Source organism: Callithrix jacchus, chromosome 11 (assembly GCF_049354715.1).
Source record: "Callithrix jacchus isolate 240 chromosome 11, calJac240_pri, whole genome shotgun sequence".
Lineage (NCBI taxonomy): Eukaryota > Metazoa > Chordata > Mammalia > Primates > Cebidae > Callithrix > Callithrix jacchus.
Genome location: NC_133512.1, coordinates 11,191,894 through 11,215,873, shown reverse-complemented (window position 1 = coordinate 11,215,873; position 23,980 = coordinate 11,191,894). Strand labels below are relative to the sequence as shown.

The 23,980-nt window shown below is 42.2% G+C and overlaps 1 long non-coding RNA gene and 1 pseudogene across 1 annotated transcript in view; one reads left to right on the top strand and one right to left on the bottom strand.

The window, feature by feature from the left end:
- Window positions 1–23,980, bottom strand: part of LOC144578321 (uncharacterized) — a 121,632-nt gene that overhangs the window by 18,996 nt on the left and 78,656 nt on the right. The window lies entirely within an intron of this gene.
- LOC100413573 (prolyl endopeptidase-like) overlaps window positions 1–23,980 on the top strand; it is a 53,429-nt pseudogene that overhangs the window by 3,901 nt on the left and 25,548 nt on the right.

The window sequence follows — 23,980 nt, the reverse complement described above, 5'->3', positions numbered from 1 at the left end:
CATCCATTCTCTCAAGGGTTCTGAATAGAGCAAAAGGGCAAATGACGGGGAACTTGCTCCCTCCGAGTTAGCGCATCTGTCTTCTTCTTCCTTTTTTTTTTTGAGACAGAGCCTTGCTCTGTTGCCTATGCTGGAGTGCAGTGGCCCTATCTCAGCTCACTGCAACCTCTGCTTCCAGGTTCAAGCAATTCTGTCTCAGCCTTCCCAGTAGCTGGGACTACACGCATGTGCCACCATGTCTGGCTAATTTTTGTATTTTTAGTGGAGGCTGGGTTTCACCATATTTCAAACTCCTGACCTCAAGTCATCCACTGGCCTCGTCCTCCTAAACTGCTGTGATTACAAGCGTGAGCCACCATGCCCAGCCTGCATCTGTCTTCTGATGTTAGACATGGGCACTCCTGGTTCTCAGGCCATTGGACTGAATCACACCATTGGCTTTTTGTGGTTCTCCAGCTTGCAGACAGACTTAGCCTCTAGGAGCCAATTTCTACATCAACCTCTTTCTCTAAGTATATGTAAATGTAGAGAAAGAGACAGATACGTTCTACATGTATTCTGTTTCTGTGAAGAACCCCAATATAAACATTGACAAATTTTTAAAAAACTCACAAAATAATATAATGGTTTAAGACTGGGTAACCCCCTACTGTGTTTTCAGTTTGCAAATTCTGGGATCATTCCTAAGAACATTGGTTTCATATCTCTAGATGCTGCGCTTTTGTTGGTCCCTTAATTATTTATGACCATTATAACTTCATTTGGGATTATGTATTTTTATTGATAAAGTCTCCATTGTTCAAGTGATTTTTCCTTAATTCTAGTTGGTCTTGTATTAATATTCTTGTTTTTTCATCTGGTGTGTCTTTGTCCACCTTTTCAAAAAATATTTCTGCTTCAATTTGTTTTACGTGTTTTTTTTGAAAATAACATTTAGCTAGATTTTGTTTTGCTGACCCAATTTAAAAATTACTATCTTTTAAAGATGAAATCTGATCAACTTACATTGATCTTCGTTGATGCAGTTGTGTTTCATGCTTTTCTATTGCTTTGTTCTTTACTTTTGGCTTTTTGTTCTTTTATTTTAGTGTATTATATTTTGTATTTCGACTGAATTGGAAAATATACATTCTACTCATAGTCTATCAGAGACCATCTTTCATTAAAAGCATGTAAGCCTTTATTTCTCTGTTATAAACATAATAAATCCTCAATCCCTCAAATAAGAAAAAATTCAGCTTACTTTAAGAAGTTTCTTCCTTTTTCTCTATTTCCCAGATTACATTATGATTATCTCAGATTTTAAAACCAGGGTATTACAAGTGGGGTTTTCACTCTGCAATTTCTCTTTCAAAACTATTTTGACATTTTAAGTGTATCTGCTAACCACAGAAACAGCAATTATTCACTGGGACACTTTGTTTCATTGTTACCGCTACTGTTTACTTCTTTCACCTTCTTTCTGGATATTTTTATGATAACATGGGTAATTGGCTCTTGGAATACTTGCCTATCTCTGAACACGTCTGTCACCTCCTGATGCTGTGATGATAAATTGTCCGGGTTTACAAGTCCTGAGCCACGTCCCTTCCCTCTAGACTCTGTGGATCTTACTCCATGCTCTTCTGCCTGACTATATTGCAGAGAAGTCTGGAGGTAAATCCTACTGTTAACTTGGTTTTACTCTCCATGTCTTTTGGGTTTTTTCCTTTATCTTTGAAAATCCGAAATTTCATCGGGAGAAATATGGGTGTGTCTTTTCCTTTTCTAAGGTAAAAAGACAAAACAAAACCCAGCTTGACACCCTGAGAGCAGCTTCAGTCCGAAGCGTCCAGCATTTCTGTGAGTCCTTTAACTTTGTGTTTGCTCCTCCACGTGCTCTGATTCTTCACTCCTAACCTTCATCTCCCATGACCTCAGCCTTCTTGTCTTCTTCATGGCTATTCTAGTTTCCATCAAAACCTCTTTTTTCCAGCATGCTGGAGAAGGTAGAAAGGCTGGGAAGGAAGTGAGGAGAACGGTGCATGCCATTAGCTGCCTTGCAAATTAACTCTCCTGTGGGGCTGGTGCGGCCTCTTGGCCCTCCAGGGTGCTGAGATGGCACTCAGTGGCTCCGGCGGACTCTGTCTTCATCACTGGCACACGCAGGCCATCTGCAGACTCCCCAGACAGATTTCTCTGTGGCACCTGAGCCCCTGTCTCATAGATAAGATCTCCTTTGTGACTGAAATTAAGCTGCTGGAATTTGCCTGCTGGAAATAGTCCTTATCACGGCCAAGCCTTTTTCTTTCTGCCGCCTGCGAAGGAGACTATTCCAGCTTTCTTTCCAGACCTGCGGCCAGCAGCCGGGCTCCAGGGGCTTCCCCTACCTGCATGTTCCTTCTCTACCAGGGGCTTCTGCCATTGTAGCTTTCACTTTCTCCTGGATGTATCAGCCGGAATATTTCACTTGGAAACTTCTGGTATGGACATTTGCCTCACGATTTTTCACCAAACATCCCAGTGAAATATTAATATTTGCAGTTTCTTAACCAGAGATTCCTACAATGGATGATAGGAAAATTGGCAGGGGTCATGTTGTTGATTTTAGGTTGGCTTGTTTTGTTTAGTTTAATCATTTAACTAAGAATTCCAGAAATGGCCTTTGGATATAGCCTCCCAAATACTCCAAAGAGCTTCAAGAAACATGAATGGTACCGGCTTGCATAGCTTGTGCTCAGAAACAGTCCCAGCAGGAAAGAAAATGGGTTGCAGAATGAGTTTGCATTCCCTTTGGCTGGAAACCTCAGCACTGGCCCTGGGCGCCTTCACGAAGCAAGAGCCTTTCCCAGCTGCGGGAGTCCTTGATTCTTGTGGTTCTCTGTTCTTTTAGACACCTCTGGGATCACATTGTGAGAAGCAAAATCTTAAGAGACTATCAGGATTCATTAATTCACATGGGGATGAAAGGGCTGGCGCCCAAGCTCCAGCTCTCAAATCCCACTTTTGATTCCTCCATCTCATTCTCCACCTCAGCCACACTCTCTTACGAAGGATTTGACTCATTTGGTCCCAAATCCACATGGCGGAATGCCTCTCTTCCGCCCATCTACTGAGCTTCCTGCTGTTAATGGATGATCTCTCTGGGATGTCTTAATTGAGCCCCTTCCCCTTTTTGACTGTGTTTTACACATGCTCCAACCATTGCACCAAGAGACAAAGATTCACCTGGGGACCAAATTCCGCTGTAGAATCTGGAAACCCTCTCACAGCTTCTGGCCTTCCAACAGGTGTTACAGTTTACAGCTGTGTCCTACCTTCTAGACTTGCAAAACTGATGTCTGGTTTATATGAACCAAAGGTCTGGCTGGAATAGCAAATGTCTGAAAGGAAGCTGGGCTAGATGTCACCAGGGCCTGGACCACCTCTCACATTCTTTTCTCCACTAACCCCCATTATCTAAGAGGATTCTGACTCTCTTTTGCTCTTGTCCTCAGAATGTTCCTCTGGCTTCCTCTCCCTCCCAGGGACCCAGTTTGGAACTGAACCCCTGAGGTGAGATAATCGAGGTGAGATAATTGCAATAACAGAATCATTCTTTATCAAGTCGCTGCGGTAACTCAGTGCCTCCCCCTTTCGTGTCGATGCTACACAAGGCTAAGCTCTGAACGTACAGCTATTCATGGGGCTATTTCTTTAAAAGCCTAGATATCAACAAATGAAACTACATTAATCCAATGTGGCAATCGGGTGCCGTGAACTAATCCTTACTTTAATTCTAAAAGCTGAACGCTCTTGGCAAAAGAAAATGATAGAATTTCTCTTCCTTAGACATTTCACTAGCCCCTCCATTTGTCTTCTGTTTTCTTCCAAGGTTTCCCACTACTAGGCATAGTAGTTTTTCTCTGAACCACTCTGAATAGCCTAAGGTAGTCTAATTAAAGCAAAGGATCATTCACTCTGCTTTTCAGTAATCCTATAGCGACTTAATGAAAAGAGTGCAGCAATTTCAACCTGGGATCCTACTCACTGCATCCTAACTGTATGTAAGTACTACACAATTCTATGGAGACGCCCAGACATTTCTTTCTTCTCCTCTTCAATGAAAAAGCAAACATTAATTGAACCATACCACAATCTGGGAAAATAACGTTTCATGTACATTGAAAAAAAATACTTTCTCTAGTTGTAACATGCACCATTCTTGTTTATTTGAGTTTTCTTAATTTTCTACAGAGCATGTACTAGTTTTGTTAAGAGAAAAAAAATAAATATTAATTGACAAAAAATCCTTGCGGTTGTCTTTAAGTCATGAGTCTGCCTTTTGAAAATAGCAGTGTGATATCTTTATCTTCAGAGGTAAGTGTTTTTACTTTAGATGGGAAAGATTAGAAGTGTTTCAACAAAAGAAATAGTGCGTTATGGTTTCAAACCTCAAAGCATGTTAAGGAAGGAAACCTGAATTCTGAGCTCCATCTGCAAAAGGGAGGCTGGCCATCTTGGAAGGAGATTCTGATTGCGTAACAGAGTCATTAATATCAGAAATGCTTTTCCATAGGCTTTTCCATTGACTTCATTTTTTGAATGAGACAGCTTGTCTTTAAAAACAACTTACTTTTTACTGTTACAGCGCTACACATGTATGGTCAAAATAATTCAAATGGTAAAAAGAAAGAGGTGTGACAGGGCACGGTGACTCACGCCTGTAATCCCAGCACTCTGGGAGGCCGAGGCAGGTGGATCACCTGAGGTCAGGAGGTCAAAACCAGCCTGCTGGACATCGTGAAACCTCATCTCTACTAAAAAGACAAAAAATTAGCTAGGCGTGGTGGCACATGCCTGTAATCCCAGCTACTTGGGAGGCTGAGGCAGAAGAATTGCTTGAACCTGGGAGGTGGAGTTTGCAGTGAGCTGAAATCACGCCATTGCACTCCAGCCCAGGCAATAAGAGTGAAACTCCATGTCAAAAAAAAAAAAAAAAAAAAAAAGAGGAAGCAGTGCTGTGATAAAGATGAAAAACTCCTGATATCCCAACTCTGCAGTCCTCAGAGATAATTATCATTTCTTGTGCCCAGTTTTAGAAATTCTCTGGGCATATACTCCTCTATGTCTCTATTCCTTTAAATCTATATATTATGCCACTTTTCACCTCAAAACCCTGCAATTACATCACAATAACAATTTCATATCACACTAATCATTTCAAATTCCTTATCAGGGTTGATCATATCTACCAAGGTCCATCTCCCAAAGGGACCTCCCCCACTGACCTCAGCTTCCACCTCTCTCATCTTACTTATTACCTGTGAGTCCACCTGCACTGGCAAGCTAGCTGGTCCTCGTGTACCCCAGACAGTATGCCGTCTTAGCACATCTGTTCTGCTTTTGGCCTGACACTCTTTCCCCAGATACTTGCATGCATCCTTTTCTTGCTTCATTTAAGAGTTTGTCCTAAATTCCATTTCAACTCCTCAGAGTGCATTTCAACACTCTCCTAACTATGAAACTATCCCCCATCCTCTGTTTCCCTATCCTGCACATAAGGGGCTTTCCTCATATGACTGGCAATTCTTGATGGTATGGTCAAGATAAAGAGTGGGAGGACAGAAAGCCTTGTGGAAGCTCCATGCTCATGCTGGTGTGGTGGGACTTGTCAAGTCTGAGTTTTACTTTAAGATATTTTGGGTGGGCCATTGGTTGGGCTGCCTTGATGTCAATATTTTCAGATCTGTTCTCTTGGTCTGAGCATATTCCCCAGAGAGGCATCTTGCCTGTTAGGTAAAGGCCAGACTGCCAGCTTTCTGAGAGCAAAGGAATGGCATGAGGCTGGGTAGAAGAGGTGTCTTGGGAGTCAGCATTCTGTATGCCGGCAGTCTACTTAATTCCCCTGATTTCGATAAGATCCAAAGTCGCTCAACTGTACTCCCAGTCCAGAAAACCTGTTTTAGAGTCTCTAGGGGAAGAAACCTTCAGAAATCTGGGAGAGAGGATGAGGGAGCAGCAGCAAGTGCCTTGTGAATGGTATAAGGAGTTGGGTCTTCCTCTATGACTAAGGAGTCAGTGCTTCCCAAACAACTTACCTGATTCTCCTTGATTTAACAGCCTTCTATGCTCCATGAGCCGGAGATTTAGAGATTTCGTGCTGACAGTTCTCAAGTATTTTGAGGATTCCGAGTGTAAATCAGGTTGGACTCTCAGGAGAGCCCCCACGGAGGTACAGGAGTATATGGATAAGAATGCTCTTCTAGACAAAGGCAGTTGTTGAGTCCACAGTGGCTTTGAATGAACTATCAAAGGTACTCCTTCTTCCAGGAAGACACAGCCCCTGGCAGGGCGCACTGCTTGGCTGGAGAAACGTGTGTTCAGGGTTTCAGCTTCAACTCAGCCTCCAGGTGGGCGCCTTTCTGCCATAACCAAGCCACACACAGCTGCGGGCTTTCAGCTTCCTCCATGATTGTCCTGTTTACACCTCTTCTATTTCCTTGCATCCATTTTCAAGAAATGTGTTGCTGTTGTCTTCTCCCATGTTCTCAATATTCTTGTGGATTTATGTGCTCTTTGTAAATGTCTTTTTTATGGGATTTTAGCAGGGTGCTGGGAAAGAATAAAATTAAATGAATGAGTTCATTAACTCAGAACGATGCTCCCTGTTCTGAATGCCTGCATTTTCCCATGTTGTCTGATGTCCTGTTTGTTCGTCGTTCTGTGGAAGGTATCTGTGTTTGCTCCATACACAATTGCTGCAGGCTCTGTCAAAAAAGGGTCTCATCCTGGTCCCTTACTTCAAGCCAAGATGAAGAAAGAGGTGGAAATTTATGCTTCCAGCCATTAAGAGGAATGCCCAGTGACCGTCTCTGAAGCTATTTTAGTCCACATTAGCTTTCACCTAACCTCTTAATAAGAGAATTAAATATATTTATACTTTTTAGTGTAAATTTCACATCCAACATAATGTTATCTTAGATTTGCTTTCTTTTTTTATTCCCGTTTCCCCTTTTTTATTCTGTTATATATTATTATACTTTAATTTCCCTAAAGATTTTTGACTTAGAATGATTTTTGATATGTGCACTAGTTTTAAATTCCACATTTAGGTGTTAATGTTAACATGCAATTTATTTATATGATAATTTTCTTTTTCATTTTATTAGTTAACTAGAAATGCTTTTGATACGTTTTATAGAAAGATTACATATGAGGTTTTTTTCAGAATTATTTAATATGAAATAGTATTTCTTTTGCCTTTATGATTATGTATCATTTAATATTGTGAAGGTGAAATCTGAAGTCTGATCTTTTTTTCTTCAGAATTAAGTTAGGTGAAATTTTCCTGTGGTTGAGACAGAACAGGGAGCTCACTTAGCAGTCTGTGATCTACCCCCTAACCCTGGCAAGCATGGAAATAAAGAACAATCTTGAGTTCTATGAAGGGAAATTCCAGGCACGTAGGTAGGCCTGAGAAGTAAATAAGCGACTTGCTAAGAAGGTAATGGCAGCCTGAAACAACAGTCAGCGACGCTGGAGGCAGGAGAATTGTTCCCTATAGAAACTGAAGCTAGCATCTTAACGTGTGTGTCATATTTTAACATATACAAATGTTCTTCAGAAAGTCAGACCCCCACCAAACGAATCTGCTGGCACAGACCTCAGAGGAGGGGAAGCTGAGGATGGAACCTTGACTACCATACTTCTTCTAAATTTCTTCCTCAGGGGCCTAGAGGTCACGTACATGAACCAGAGCCAGCATTCTTTTCTGATAACCCAAAATATTTAGACAAAAGCTTCACCTCCACAAATCAAAAAAGCTTCAAATCCACCTATGACTCATGGCCCCTGCTTTGAGATGTCCTGTCCTTTAGTCAAACCAATGTAGAGCCTCCATTGCTGATTTATGACTGCCCGTCGCTTCCACCTTCCCGCCTTTACAAACCCTTGCCTGTAAGCCATTGGCGAGGTCAGGACTGAAGCAACAGCTGCTCCAGTCTCCATACTTGGGGGCCTGCAAATAAACACCCCTGTTTCTCCTGCTGCAATTCTTAGTATAGATGTCTGCCTTACTGCACTGGCAAGCGGACCCCAGTTTGGTTTGATAACATGGTGAAGTAGACTTTGTACTATATGTATATGTAAGATGTGTGTTTGTGTGTGTGTGTGTCTTGCTGAATTCTTTCTTTAGTTTTGAAAGTCTAAATTTTACTATGACAGGTTGAGGTCTCTTCATCTATGCATGGAATGGAAATACAGATGACCAGCACAATAAAAAAGATGCCCAGACACAGAGGTCATCAGGGAAACTCAAAGTATCTGTAAGAAGATACTTTATTTAAATTGTCAAGCTTTTTTTTTTTATTGAATTCTAGCATGTATACAGAGAAGTGCACATATCGTAATTGTATAGCTTGATGGATTTCCACAAACTGAACACCTGCGTGTAAGCAGCAGCCGGACCAACAGCAGAACTGTGCCAGCCCCCAGGAATCCTCCCTGGGGCTTCTGTCCAGCTATTGCCTACCCGCAAGGCGACATGGTCCTGACTTCCAAAACCCTAGTTTCATATTTAATTTGCAAACAATTTAAAGTTTTGATGATACGTAAATGATGACAAGATCGAGGGAAGAGTATATAAATACTCTTTTTATGTATATACAAATTATATATCCATTTTTGCAGATGTTTGGAGAGCAGCTAGGCAACGCCCATATTCTTAATTTTTTTTTTTTAAGATGGAATCTCACTCTGTTGCCTAGGCTGGAGTGCAGTGGTGCAGTTTTGGCTCACTGCCCTCTGCCTCCCAGGTTCAAGTGATTCTCATGTCTCAGCCTTCCGAGTAGCTAGGGGTTACAGGCATGTGCTACCATGCCTGGCTAATTTTTGTATTTTTAATAGAGACCGGGTTTCACCATGTTGGCCAGGCTGGTCTCGAACTCCTGACCTAAGGTGATCCACCCACCTTGACCTCCCAAAATGCTGGTACTACAACGTAAGCCACTGTGCCCAGCTCATCTTCTTAGTTTCTCAGTTTTCCTTTCAGTTCATTCATTTCTTACTCTCCTTGTCCTCTTTAATACAGGTTTAATTATTTCCTCTTACCTAATTATGATTCATCCAATCAACATTTGCCATTGTCCTTCCTCAGAAAATAGCCTTGCTCTTAGAGATGACTGAATGTTTTGGCCTATGGTGTCTCTCAAACTCCTTCATTCCATGCCACCTGCCAAATATACCTTGGCTTAAAATACCTCTTTCAATGCCACCTTGTCCTTCTAGTCATCCTCAATTGCTTTATTTCCCTAATGAATATTTCTGCCAATTGCAAATATAACAAAGCTTCTCACAAATGGAATAAAATGGAAATGATGTCTATAAAGCGTCTACTACAGCAGCTAACACAGAGTTTTGTTTGAAATGTTAGTTTCCTTCCTTTTCTTCCTTTTCCTTTCATTCAGAAAGCCTCATTTACCCTCAAAACAGCTGTATACCGCATGAAAACCACTCTGAAGCACTTGCACCATGTATGAAGAATCCTTTTCTCTTTCAGAGAAACGTTCACTGGTGCACCAAATTTTTTTAAATAATATTTTTGCTTATCGTTTTAACGGTGATAAATACAATCTGTAAGCTTGGAGTTTCCTACAGACTAATTATACTGGGATTTTCCCGACTAGGAAAATCCTCATGGTGTTTTACATTCTGGGGCAAGAATTGTTGGACAAGAAATGAACCTGCAGGGACTGAGCACAGGCAACTTGAAGTATTTAGACACAGGACACAGCGTACAGCATTCACATGCGTGGAGCACACGCACTCACATGTGTGGAGCACACAATTATATGCATAGAAGTCAGAACAGGCTTCCCACGCAGAGCCTGCTGGGCTACACCCAGCATTTAAACGTAGTGGCATTTAGCCTCATTCTTCCCGTTTCAGTATTCCTCTGATACGGTTTCCCTGCAGGTCGCTGTGACTTAATTTGTCTGACAACCAAAATTTTGCTACAGTGCCCCAGAAAATATTTACTGTTAGTGGCCTAATTTTCTGGGATCTAGAAAAGTAGGCAAGAAGACCAAAAAACTGACATAATTCTTCAAAACTAAGCTGTAAAAGGATTTAAAGAAATAGTTGTGGAGTCCATTAGGATCATTAGTAGCTCAGACACCAAAATGAAATAGCAACTTGCACTCAGAGCAGGCTCTTTTCTTTCTGTCGTTTAAGAAGACATGCTGAATGCCCACGCAAGGACTTACACTTTGAGGTGTCTTCTTATTTTCTGGTTGAAATGGATTTGTACTAAACTCCTTCATCGGTCTCTTGCTGTAGGATTCCACACGACTTTTAATGTATGTGTCTGCTTACTTATTTACTACCTACAGCTTGGGAAATAATCTGCAAATAAATATCCCTTTCAGAGATCAATTCCCTAACTAGGGTTTCATTAGTACTTCTGCCCCCCATTTTCTTTGCTGGAAGGCAACGCTTTATATGATAGAGTTAGTAACTGACAAGCCCTTGGTCTTTCAGTTTCACCGGCCATTCTTCACTTGTTTTACCATCACCACTAATGTCAATAGAACCCCTTCTTGGCTCTTGATCTTCTGAGCCTCTCAAGCACTTTGTGACTTTAGCGATCGTGGTAATACTCTATGACTATTTAGAATGTGAGGGAAACTAGATGCTGTGGTGAATGCCTGTAGTCCCAACTATTCGGGAGGCAGAGGCAGGAGAATTGCTTGAATCTGGGAGGCAGAGGTTGCAGGGAGCCGAGATGGTCCCACTGCACTCCAGTCGGGTGACAGAGCAAAATTCTGTCTCAAAACAAACCAAAAAAAAAGAAGCTTAGCTTGGAAACAACTATTTTTTTTATATACACTTGTGATCTCCAAACTTCTATTTTCAGCTGCTTCTGGCATATTACCACTCAAATGTTCCCACTCTCTCACTTCAAAATAAAGACACCTGGAACTCAACTGCCTGTCTGTCTGTCTGTCTCCTAAAACCAGCTTCTTGTTCCCATTTCCAACATTATTCTGGTTAAATTTCCCAAAGGACTGGTGATCTGACCTGAAATCAGAAAGGGACTGAGTAATTTATTTTCTTCTTCACTGGTAAGAACAAGACATTGTTAGTTTCTAGAAGGTAGGAATTCCTTTTTATGATGTGTACCCCCTACAGTGACTTGTAAAGTATTTCAGTGAATATCTGTTAAGCAGGTGATTGATTAAAATGCTGTGCTAAGTGAGCCAAAACATTTTGCTTCCCAAATGCAATCATCTGTTGGCTAACAATTGATAAGATAATGTGAATATATAAGGTCCTACCCATTTCTGCTACTACCAAAATAATTCCATGTGCCTGCCTTACTAATGGTGGGTGGGTGGCAGAGTTCCTGGTTTCTAATTATTAGTTTTGGTCCTGTTTAACCAAACTCATTGGGCGGACAGAGAAGGAAATAAATTAGGCTTTACTAACCTAATTGTAATTGGCTCTTTGGGTAAAAAATACAAAAATTTACCCTAAGACTATCTTCAATCATGGGATGAACATAATAGTACCTGAAGCTACCGAGAACAAGATAAAACAAAGCAAACCAAAACCAACAGCCCTCATTTCAAAAGTGCCCAAACTTCCTTATAAGTGTAATGATTCTGTGTGCATAATTACTTTGTGTGATACGCCATTAATGGCACTGTGTACGGCCTAAATTCTTCAAAGGCATTTTCTTTCTGAAATAGAATTGATCTTCAGAGACTCTACCCTATAGTGATATAGGAACTTTTCACTTTGATGCAAGAAAAACATCAGCAGAGGCTTGCTGAGGAGTGCCTGGGAATTAACACTCTCTCCTTTAAGAATTACCCTAGAGTCCTAAATAATTAGTCAACTATGCATGTTTTTCTCTAGCTTTACAATCTAACTGTATTGTCATATGAAGGTAGGCGGGCAGGATTAAGGGCTTTGCTATCAGGTGACAATGGCTTGAATACCTCTGATGCCTTTGCTAGAAAGACACCATGGCTCCCTTGTGTGAAGTTCGTCATGGAAGTGATAAAATGTGAACTGCTTGGGAACATGACTCCCTTTTCAAATGCTGGCTGTGAAACCTATTCGCGATATTCCTGTTTATTGCAGTTTCTTCTTCTAAGCCCGGAATTTACAATCAAATGTGTTTTACTATCTAACATGTTTTTCATTAAAACAAGTTCTGTCTCTAGCAATAGTAAAAAATCTGTAAATGAATCTACTTTACATGGTGTTGAGGCTGTTTTTACCCCGACAGTTCTTCTGTGTAGACCCATGTCATTTATTCATTTAATTAACTATTTGCTGCCATTGTTATTATTGTTCAGCAATTACAACTGAGCACCCACAAAACAGAGAAAAATGCTTGTGCCAAAGGAAGGGGGGGCAGTAAAACCATGAATAAGAAAGTATACGAGGACTTCAGAATATAATAGCACAGCAATTTAGTACATGTTGCTAGTCGCCAAAATAAAAGCAGAGTATTAGAAATATCAGCCACCCATCTTACTCCAGTTTACTCCATCCGCATCGGCCACAGCCACCATGCACATGAGGGAGGGTTTTCACTTCCCCAGACTACCTGGCATCTGGATCTGGGCCTCATTTTTAGCCTTGAAGAGCATCGTTCAAAGTCTGTCTCTAAGTGCCCTCATTCTTCTCTTTCATAGTCTTCTCCTGTGGATAGATCTTACAGATGGGTCTTTCTAATAAAGCACTTTTATTGCTGCACATCTGACAGGCTTCTTAATGGGTCCACCTACCCTTCCATTGCACAGAATGGGGTTTAAAAACTCCTTGTACTCTTTACCCACAACACCATTTCATAGCAACTATGACTCCCTCCCACTGCTTTTAGCATTCCTGATCACCACCGTGACACCCTCTGGCATGCCAGGTACAGCAACATACAAATGCAAACAGGCAAAGAATTCAGGGGAGACCATCCGAAGTGAAGACCTGGCTGGTTTTCCTCCCGGCAACTGTGTCTAACCCACTTTTTCTGAAATCAAAGAAACTACTGCTAGGGAAAATCCAGCTTCGTGGAAGGCACGAAGGTATCGAATTGCAGCGTTCTACCTTTGGCTGTCAGCATCATGGGATTCTGTCCTTCTTTCTACAGCTTTCTCCAGGGCTCCTCCAGAGAGCCGAACGTGAAATCACAACACCCCATTCCAACTTCCCACACCAACCATGTGAAAGGAAAAAATAATTGGGCATGTGGGAGAGAAAGATGGGACTTTGGCCAGCACCTCACTCAGTTCTACTGCCAGTGGTGATTGAAAGGATATGGGTTGGAAAACTGTTAATGAATCTTCTTGCCACCTAAAGAGTGGCTTAAAATGCATCAAAGCAGCCCACTGGGTCTTCCCAGCACTCGGGGGAATGTGAGGGGACGGAGTAGAGGTGATTTCTGCTCCATCAAGGACATTTAATATGCTAACAACGTACTAAGGACTCACTTTCCCACCCTGCACCATTCCCAGATCGGCCAGCTTTAATTCTCCTACCCTTAGTAGTGTTGAGCCCCAGGTCCTAAACTCTTGGCTCCTCGCTTCACGTGTGATCTGGACCTCCACAGCTTTGTCGCTGTTTCTGTCTCTCCTCCTGCTTTTGTAGTCAGTGTGGTTTCCACTGTTTCTGAGTCTTCCAGCACTAGAGTCTTGAACTCATGCTGCCTCAGGGGTGGACTCCCAGCCCTGGCTCCTTCTTCCCCAGATCCTTTTGCCCTTTCTCCCCCTTGGGGTTAGGACGTTCAGACAGGCAGCAGTTAATAAGGTGCTCGTCATTTAAAAGTGTGAGATTAGAATTGTCAAATCAAGGCAATCCTTGGCCAAGATGAACTCAGATGCTTTCATTTTCTGCAACAGTGAGAAACAGCTCCGAGAAATCCGGATGGCTTATAAGAACAGGATTTATTGCTTAAGATACACGAGGGTTGTGGATATCTGGCACCCAGGTTGAACAAAAAGGTTCTATATGAGCACTGCTGCTCTCAGGGCAGAGGGCAGGAATGCGGAAGAACCTGGGCCATCTTTACATCACATTTACCATGTGATGTAAAGCTTCTAGTAAAATAAAGCTAATGTCATGGACATTTATAACCCCTTGGCTAAAGCACAGTGGGCCAAGTCCCTCAATGAGGTGATCTCATGTGCTCCTTCCCTAGGATGTGGACAGATCACAACACAGGGTGAGGATGCATAATCCTACTGTAGAGAAAAAGCAAATACTTGGAAACAATATTATGGGAAACAGGGGTTAGGGAAGGGCAAGAGGAATAAAGAACCCCAGTTACTAGATCGAGGTACCAGCTGGGTTTTGTGTGCACAGAATAAGCAGTAACTCTATTATTGACTTTCTGTGAATAATTTTTTTTATTACAAGCAATAGGTAGTAACTCAAATTAGCTTAAATAAAAAAGGAAGCAATGGGTTCGCATAACTAAAAGTCCAGACAGAGTTCAAGCATGAAAGAGCTATGCCCACAAATGTCGTCCTTTGGAACTGCTTTCTCTCTGTTTCAGGCAGCCTCTTTCATACAGTTTCAAAATGGCCTCAGGAAGCTCCAGGCTTCCACTTCACTGACTTAGCGACCCCAGTGGAAAGAAAAATGCCTATTTACCAATGGCTCTAGAACTATCCTCAGGTTGATGCTTGTTGGTTCTGATCGTCTGGTTTGATTCACGTGCCCAGCACCGGTTCATCTGTCAAGAGGGATGTGATTGTTGCATAGGCCAGAGCCACGTGTTCACACTTAGAAATGAGAGCAAAGTCAGTCGTGCCTGGAAACACATGCATCAAGACAATGGGTGAGTTCTCCCAAGAGAATTTGAGGTGCTCTTACCAGAAGGAAAGGCCAAAAGTCCCACAAAGTTATTAGGTGGAACTGTTGGTTAAGTTAAATTTATTCTTGCTGGGCAAGGGAAAACACTCACAAATGCAGTCTTATCAACAAGGAAACTAGGGCAGGATTTTTACAGGACTAGCGTTGGGGAGGTTGGGTGGAACTCCAATGATGTTGGAGTGGGATTTTGGAAGTGGAGAATAAGTGGGCAGTTGGAGGGAGCTTTCAAAAGGTTGATAGTGGAAGACAGTGTGGGTATTGCTCAAAGACTTAAAGAGAGAACTATCGTTCGACCCAGCATTAGTAGAAACCCAATTTCTACTAAAATCGTACTATTATGAAGACACATGCATGTGTTTGTTCATTGCAACACAGTTCACAATTGTGAAGACATGGAATCAACCTAGATGTCCATCAGTGATAGGCTGGATAATGAAAATGTGGTACATATACACCATGGAATACTATACAGACATAAAAAAAGAATAAAATCATGTCCTTTGCAGGGACATGATGGAGCTGGAGATCATCATCCTTAGCCAACTAAAATGAGAACAGAAATCAAATAATGCATGTTCTCACTTATAAGTGGGAGCTAAATGATGAGAACACATGGACACATAGAAGAGAACAACACACACTGGGGCCTCCTGGAGGGTGGATGGTGGGAGGAGGGAGAAGATCAGGAAAAACTGTGAATGGGTTCTAGGCTTCATACCTCAGTGATGAAATAATCTATACAACAAACGCCCATAAGTGTGCTATGTAACCAACCTGCACTCATACACTTGAACTTAAAATAAAAGTTAAAATCAAAAGGGTTGGAAGACATGAAGTGAGTCTTCAGCAGTAAACCTTCAGCGGAACACCTCAGTCCTCCCCAGAGACTGATTTCCACAAAGCAATAGTAGCAGTTTCCCTAGTTTGGCATTGCTTATTGCCAGTGACAGTCTTGGTGAATATCTGTTCACAGTGGGAGATAGGTGTCTGGCTGATTAAAAGCACTGATGTCCACCACAACTATTAAGTCACCTGTTTGACTAAACCCTTAATACCCCTCAGACCTGAGGACGAGGTAGGTCAGGAACTGGGTCATTACTGGGGGAATTGAGAGGCAGCCTCTGAGTGGGTTGTTTCTCAGAGTTGCTCCATTGGTCACTGCAATCTCCTCACAAGCTTCCAATTTCATTTTTTTTCTCTGAGCACTATAGATAGGCATAGACAGAATTACATTTCAGAGGGAACAGGAAGAAGGTTCAGAATGTTAGAGAATCAGACAGACAGTAGATGGTGGTAGACAGGAAATACAAGAAGACAATGTGATTAAGGCGAGAGTCAAATCTTTCCTTTTAAAATAACCTGGGTTGGGCATGGTGGCTTATGCCTGTAATCCCAGCACTTTGGGAGGCTGAGGCAGGCAGATCACTGGAACCCAGGAATTTGAGTCCAGGCTGGCCAACAGGGTGAAACCCCATTTCTACTAAAAATACAAAATTAGTCTAGCTGAGCATGGTGGCGTATGCCTATAATCCCAGATACTTGGGAGGCTGAGGCAGGAAAATCTCTGGAACCCGGGAGGTGGAGGTTGCAGTGAACTGAGATTGTGTCACTGCACTCCAGCCTCGGAGCCAGAGTGAGACACCATCTCAAAAGAAAACAAAAACAAAAGCGACAACATCCCGGAGGCTACTATATGAAGAAGGCTAGGAGCCAAAGATTTGAATAAAAAAAACAAATGAAACGCCACACTCATTGCTTTCAGTGAGCACCAAATAATAATTTCTTCCTTTTTTGTTTATGTTAATGACTCCTTTCCCTTAAGCAGGCTCAGAAATTTTGAGAAACTTGAAAAGGTCTCATTAATTACTGTGAGCTCAGAAAAATTTAATGTTCAGTGTTGCTGCCCCAAATAATTTTTGCATGATGGAGAAAAAAATATTTTTTCTTTCTTCTCTGCCTAGTATAAAATCTTATCAAACAGTGCTGAGAAATAGGACTCAGGCCACTCCTGTGAGGTAGATGAGACTGGGGACCTTGATGGCCAGCACGATGTGAGCAGCATCTAAAGCTGCCTTTTCCTGTCTGCAGGGTCTTGGACCTCACTTCCACACCCCTGTGTTTCTTAAATCATTCCTTTCTTTCCCATGCTTTTGGAAAACAATTGACACAATCAAATTAAGGGGCTACTGGCAGAAGCAAGGAAAGTCCTTTCTCTATTTTTCCAGTGTCTCTCTGGAAAGGGCCCCATGTGGGCCATTGCATGCCTTGACTGTTGACAGTTAGGATTTGGTGAATTCCACCAGCAAGGCCGATTCAGATCGAAAGCATCCTTCTAAAGACAGATGAATTCTTGGAGAATGTTTTCCTGGTGTTTAATGATAGGGTTATATATGTTTGAATAAATGAAGTTCAAATTTGCAAAACTTAAAAAAAATACATGTAGCACATACTGCTTCAGTCCTCCTCATGCTCTGAGTCTAGGAGTCTTCACAATGGTCCTGCTCTTGCTTTGCCTCAATCAGCCCAATAGCCTGAGCCAGCAACTTGCATTCAGTGTATTCTGCTAATGCGTGCACAGTGTGGCACCTGCTCACTTCCTAATAAGGGCACAGTGAGAAGCCTAACTGCTCCCCTGAGCACTGTGCACAGCATCATATCTTGCTTGGTGAGGCAGAGTTTGGGGGCTACTGCCCTTTTCCACATTTGCGACTGAGCAGAGAAATAATATTCCATTCCACTGCGACCATCAAAGACACTGACTGACTGTTTTCTAAAGCTGGAAGATGAATGGACATCTGTTGAAAGAATTAGCAAGATTCCCGATTTTACTTTTCAAATAAAAGTAGAGACATAGGTGTTGGAGATACGTATTTGGTTTGGAGTGTTATTAAGCTGCGCTTTCTGTCTTGTGACCTCTCAACTGGTACCTATTGCACAGCCAACCTTCCAATTCTGCATGTGTCTGTCTCTTCCGCCATTTTGAGGATGCATTGAAGCCCCAGTTGCCCAGACTCTGCTAGACAAGGGAAATAGGAAGGATAGAGGAAAAAATCAGTGAAAATAATACAATTACCACTTCAGGTATATTTTATATATGATAGATACTTCTCATAATAAGTCCACTTATTGTTACTGTTAGAAACCACTTTAACTATGGGTGGAATTAGAGGAAGGTTGACAAGACTGAATTGGAAGATTTTGAAGTTGTCGAGGAGTCTACAACCCTATAAGGGAGTCATGATGCTTCTCTCCTCCCACATCAGGCAGGGAGGAAAAATGCCTGAAAGCTGGTGGCTGTGGAAAAGAGTCAGGACCACCCTGCAATTAACTCATTGTCGGAACATGGACAAGTCTTTTTCTTTAAGTCTGGGTCTCTTCCTCTGTTGAATGAGCAGGTTCTCCTGGGCGTCTCTAAAGGCTCTTCTAGTTCTAAAATTTGATTATTATTTTATCTAGAGACTTGCCCTCTAAAATAACTCATGAAATTTATTATTTTTAAATATCCCATGAGAAATCAGGGACAATTATTTTTAACCCCACACCTTAAAGATGATTAATAAAGAAGAAGAAATTAATTTTGTACTTTACACATAATAACATAATATTAATGAAGCAACCAGAAAGAAAGATCCAGAAATAGAATAGAATACAAATTCATAGATGACCTGACTTCCAGTCACTTCAGCTTCCAGCTTCAGCAAGGCACTTGTAAAGAATGAGAGTAGACTGGAATCAGGCCAACGGAAATCCAAATTCCACTTCCACCTCCATGTGGCCCCAACTTACTTTCCTCCTTGTTTGGGAAGTGGGTGACCCCACACAACCAGGAGTTGTTGCAGGATGAAAGTGATTCAGCTGTGTAACTACTGTTCCACATGCTTGATACGAAGGAGACTTTCAACAGAGGATTGTTTCTCTCATACTCACCCTCTCTTCTTTCTGTTTATTTCCATTTCATTCACTTTTCTAGGGGCCTTCCCAGTAAAACTTCTAACAAATGTAGGGCAATAGCCCCTGCCCATTACTATGCTCTGATTATGTGCCTGACACCATGCTAAACCCTTTACCTGCATTGCCTTTATTTATTTATTTATTTATGAGACAGGGTCTTGCTCTGTTGCCCAGGCTGGAGTGCATTGGCTCAATTTCAGCTCACTGTAACCTCTGCCTCCTGTAACTAATTCTCTTGCCTCAGCTGGGATTATAGGTTCCTGCCACCACCATGCCTGGCTAGTTTTCATATTTTTAGTAGAGATGGAGTTTCACCATGTTGGCTAGGCTGGTCTCAAAATCCTGACCTCAAGTGATCCTCCTGCCTCAGCTTCCTAAGGTGCTGGGATTATAGGGGTGAGACACTGTGCCAACCTCTACTTCCTCTTTTAATATTTACAAAAACTCCATGAAGTAGACACTGTTTTTATTGTCCTCAGTTTCCAAGGAACTCCTGTGTTTAGAGATGTAGACTTCCTCAAGGTCATGCCACTAGTAGGCCCCAGATTTGAATAAAGTTTGGTTAAGCCCTAAAGTCCATGCAATCAGCCACTACTCTATAATTTCCTCTTTCCTATATTAAGAGGCATAGAATAAGAAATGATCAGTCTTTTTCTTAGTGTAAAAAATAATTGAATTAATATCCAACCAACTGTACTGCCAGACATGTAACCTAAAACCAAGAAGATACAGTTTTGATCGTGAGTCTTCGTGGACTACAAATTTCCAGATAGTTCTCTGGTATTTGACTTTAAGGTGAATTTCCAGGGTCTTCTGCCAAACACATGAATTCCAAGGGTTATGCATCACTATTGTGTTTTCTAAGATCACGTTTACTAAAAGAAACGTACATCAAAGAAAGAGATAGATGAAGATTGAAGTATACTCAGTTATTTTCTAAGTTGTACACTCTTTGAAAATTGCATGCAAATTGCATTTAATAAACAGATATGTATTTTCTATTATTGCCATTAATAATATTTTGATGATTAAATTCATACATGCCACGAGTTGAAAGATTTCCTACTGGGATGTGCATAATTACTTAAGAACTTCGAAGCAAGTTTCCTTCTTTACCAGAAAAAAAAATTACAATGTTTTTATTTTGCCTAGGACTTCTCTACATTTAATTAATAGATTTCTTTTAAGCATAAGCTTTGTTTAACTAGAGCAGAAGGCATAACATGAGGGTGAGCATATGAGGGTGAGCATGACAGCACGTGCTCCAGCATCAGACAGATCTGTGCTCCAAACCCAGCCTCACCACCTCCTAACTGAGTGATCATGACACTTTATCTTTAAAATTAGCACAACTAGCCAGGCGCAGTGGCTCACACCTGTAATCCCAGCACCTTGGGGTGCTGAGGCAGGAGGATCACCTGAGGTCAGGAGTTCAAAACCAGCCTGGCCAAGATGGTGAAACCATGTGTCTACTAAAAATACAAAAGTTAGCCAGGCATGGTGGTGGGTGCCTGTAACCCCAGCTACCTGGGAGGCTGAGGCAGGAGAATTGCTTGAATCCAGGAGGTGGAGGTTGCAGTGAGCCAAGATCCTGCCATTGCACTCCAGCCTGGGTGACCTAGCAAGACTCTTTTTCTACATACATAAACAAACAAACTAGCACAAGTGTTTAGTGCTATTGAGAGAATTGTGAGGAGAATTTAAAATTTGGGACCCCAAACTAACTTAGCCAATGGGAAAAGTCAAGCTGGGAACCAGGTCACTCAAACCTGCCTCCACCTTTCGGTTCCTAAATGAAATGGCTACAAGATGAAAAGCTACCCACTTTCCACATAATTTGCCAGCAAGGAAATACCTGGTGAGCTGTTAAAACTTCACCATGGCAATGCTAAGTGATATCTTTACAGGCAGTCACCCTGGCCTGCCAGACACAAATGCATATCCAATTTGTCCCCATGTTGTCTGTGTTATCTTATGTAAAATGCAGATTCCTCACATTTTTCCTTTGCCGTTTTGTTTAAGTGAGAACTATGTGCTTCTCAATATCCCACCCTTTCCCCTTTAAATGTGGAGCCCTCAAAATCATCTTGGGAGAAAGGCATACACCTGTCTTCCGGACACATCCTTAACTTTGGCAAATAAATCTCCAAAAGTGATTGAGACTTGTCTCATCATTTCTTTTTACTTACAGAATTAAATAGGTTTTTGGTAGACCTGGGGGCTTAAACATGTATTATCACCACTGCCTCCTGCAACCTAATCAAAGTGGCATCATTGAGATAAAAGCATATATATTCTTCGGGGAAAAGAGAATAGGAAAGAAAAGGACAGCTAATGGCACATATCAGCATATGTTTTGGAAGATGCAAAGTAAAATGAAACTGGCAAGTGACCTAGCAGAGAAAATATAATCTCATGTGTTTAAAAAAGGGATGACTGACAAGAAGCAAGGACTGTGCCACAGAATTCCAGAAAGGCCCAGGAGCTGGAGGCATGGCTGGGGAGCAGACTAAGTACAGGAAGCTCTGAGAAGAGCCTTTATCAGGAACACCTAGGTCTATAAACCTCCTCCTACTCCCATACAGCCAAGTGACTAGCCCTCTCCTACCCCAGCAAGACAAGGGAAATGTATTAGCTGCGGGAACTGAGCACACACAGCACAGAACTCAGAGCAGCAGGTGTGACAGAGGTAAGTTGAAGAAACATACTGAGGCAGGAAGAGTAAGTGAAAGTCTACTTGCTGAAGGGTGATGCCTGTGTGATTGATATGAAGATAGACAGAATATATTGGAGAAAATATTGGCAAATCACATATCTATAATAACTTAATATCCAGCATATATAAAGAACTCCTGAAACTCAATGACAAAACACCAAACAACCCAATTCAAAAATAGGCAAAGGATTTGAATAGACATTTCTCCAAAGAAGTCATACAAATGGCCAATAAGCATATGAGAAGGGACTCAACATCTCTAACCGTTAGGGAAATGCAAATAAAAACCATAATGAGATACCACTTCACACTCATTAGGACGGTTATTATTAAAACAAAGATCCCAGACAACTGGAGCCCTTGTGCATTGCTGACGGGAATGCAAAATAGTACAGATGCTGTGGAAAACATTATGGCGGGCTTCTCAAAAAATTAACGTAAAATTACCATATGATCCAGCAATTCTCCTTCTGAGTGCATACCTAAAAGAACTGAAAGAAGGGACTTCAGCAGATATAGTACACTCATGTTCATAGCACCATAACTCACAATAGCCAAAAGGTGGAAGAAACATGTGAAAGAGTCTTTGTTTTACAGTTTTAGAAATTACATGTGAAAGGGTCTTAGAAAAGGGAGTAGGAGGGGGGTGGGAGTTTGATCTTGTTTAAGTAAAAACAATGCCTTCCAGACTTCGATCCAAGATGGCCCTTTAGGAGCAGCTCAGGATTGCAGCTCCCAGAGAAAGCGCAGAGGGTGAGTGGATGCCGCATTTCCAGATGGATCTTTATTGCCCACAGACCAGGAGATTCCCAGGCAGAGGAGCCCTATGGGTTGCCGGCACGGCTGTTTTGACCGGTGTGGCTGTTTTGCTGGCGCCACAGAGCGGCAGCTCTCCGTACAAAATACACTGGTCTGGTTGCCCTTTTAAGCTGGCAATTGGCGCTCCGGGAAGGCAGATCACCCATTCACCTGATTAAATGGGTCTGAAACAGGGAGACAGGCCAGGAGATTCCCAGGCAGTGCCGTTGTTTCAGCCGGTGCAGTGGGTTGCTGCACGGGAAGTCACACAGATTCTGGTGCCCTTTCAGCAGATGACTGGAACACCCGGAAGAGAGTCAACCATTCAACTTAAAACAAAAAAAGGCTCTGAGGCAGAAAGCCAGGTGATCAGGCTCAGCGGGTCCCACCCCCACAAAAAACAAACAAAACAGCAATTGGAAATGCTTGGGGTTGAGAGTTTCACAGTAAGCACAGCTGAACCCAGGACAGTGCAGCTCAGTGGGGGAGGGGCGTCTGCCATTACCGAGGCACTCCACCCCTACAGAGGTAGTCTGCCATTGCTGAGACGGCCTGCCGTTGCTGAGACAACCCACTATAACAGAGAGAGTCCACCATTACTGAGGCGGGCCACCATTGCCGAGGCAGTTCTAACCACACCCATATAAACAGGACTGCAGGGAAGCTCACATGGCAGCAGGGAGGAGCTGGCAGCAGGGTGGAACCCAGAGCAGCTCAGCAAAGCCTCTGCAGGTAGACAGAGACTAGGCTGCCTCCTTGCTGGGCAGGGCAGCCATGAAAAAAAAAAAAAAAAAGCAGCAGCACAACGGATACTCATAAATAAAGCCATAACTCCCTGGAACAGAGCACCTGGGGGAAAAAAGGCGGTTTATGAGTTCTGCTGGAGCAGACTTAAACGTACCTGCCTAGCGGTTCTGAATGAGCAACAGAGCTCACAGCTCAACACTTGGGCTCCTATAAAGAACAGACTTTCTCCTCAAGCAGCTCTCTGACCCCCAAATATCCAAAGAGTCACCTCACAAAAGACTGATCAGACTGATATTTGGTGGGCAACATTCTGGGACAAAGATAGCAGAAGAAGAAACTGGTAGCAACCTTTAGTGTTCTACAGCTGATGCAGGTGATCCCCAGGCAAGCAGGGCCTGGAGTGGATCTCAGCAGTCCTACAGCAGAGGGGCCAGACTGTTAGAAGGAAAACTAAGGAACAGAAATAACTTCATCATCAACAACCTGGACATCCACATAGAGAACCAATCTGAAAATCAGCAACTACGCAGAAGACAGGTGGATAAATCCACAAAGATGGGAAGAAACCAGCACAAAAAGGAGGAAAACACCTGAAACCAGAACACCTCTCCTCCTACAAGGGACCACAACTCCTCACCAGCAAGGGAACAAAGCTGGATGGAGAATGAGTGTGATGAAAGGACAGAATCAGAATTCAGAAGGTGGGTAATGAGAAACTTCTGTGAGTTAAAAGAACATATTCTAAGTCAACGCAAAGAAACTAAGAACCTAGAAAAAAGATTTGAGGAAATGATAACAAGAATGAACAATTTAGAGAGGAATATGAGTGAATTGATGGAGCTGAATAACACAACACAAGAACTTCGTGAAGCATGCACAAGTTTCAACAGCCAAGCAGAAGAAAGGATATCAGAGGTCGAAGATCAA